Source organism: Triticum dicoccoides, chromosome 7A (genome assembly GCF_002162155.2).
Source record: "Triticum dicoccoides isolate Atlit2015 ecotype Zavitan chromosome 7A, WEW_v2.0, whole genome shotgun sequence".
Taxonomy (NCBI): Eukaryota; Viridiplantae; Streptophyta; class Magnoliopsida; order Poales; family Poaceae; genus Triticum; species Triticum dicoccoides.
The window spans coordinates 298,914,426-298,915,063 of NC_041392.1; positions in this window are offsets into that span (position 1 = coordinate 298,914,426).

Sequence of the window (638 nt, forward strand, 5' to 3'; positions counted from 1 at the left end):
TCGCCTTTTAGGCCATTTATTGCGTCATTTGGGTCCTCTTAGCTCAGCTACTCGCCCCGCCTCGCTCCCCGACAGCCTCGACCTATGCTCGCCACGTCCCGGACGCCGGTGCCGGCCGCCGCAGCGGAGGCGGCGGGAGGGGAAACCCTCGCTGCCCCCTCATCGCCTCGCGGGCTGGACCGACCCCAGATGGGCCATCCCCGGTTGGACCGGCCGCGGATGGGCCCAGCGATTGGCACGTGGGCCGCCCCGATGCTGGGCTGGCCCACCCTGCCCCGGTCCGCCCCTGGGCCATTCAGCCCGCTAGTTAGGTCGATCTGGCCCCTAGCCGGTTTTCCCAGACCTCCATCTACTCCACCGAGGCGCAACCCAGCGTCAACCCTAGTCCGCGCGCTCCCCTCCACCCCCGCCGCCGCCCAACTCCACTTGTCCGTCGTCTCGTCCTCGCCTCAGGCCGCCCCCTCCGAATCCGCCCCCATGTCGCGGGACTGGGGCAATGAGGGAACCCGCCCCAAGAGGCGCGCCGAGGACCGCCGCGATGCCGTGCGCACATCGCCTAAGGCGCTCCGCCGTGAAGACGACCTGCGCCGGCACCTGTCCTCGTGTGATGGTCGTCGTTCCCCTCCTCGCGCTGACCA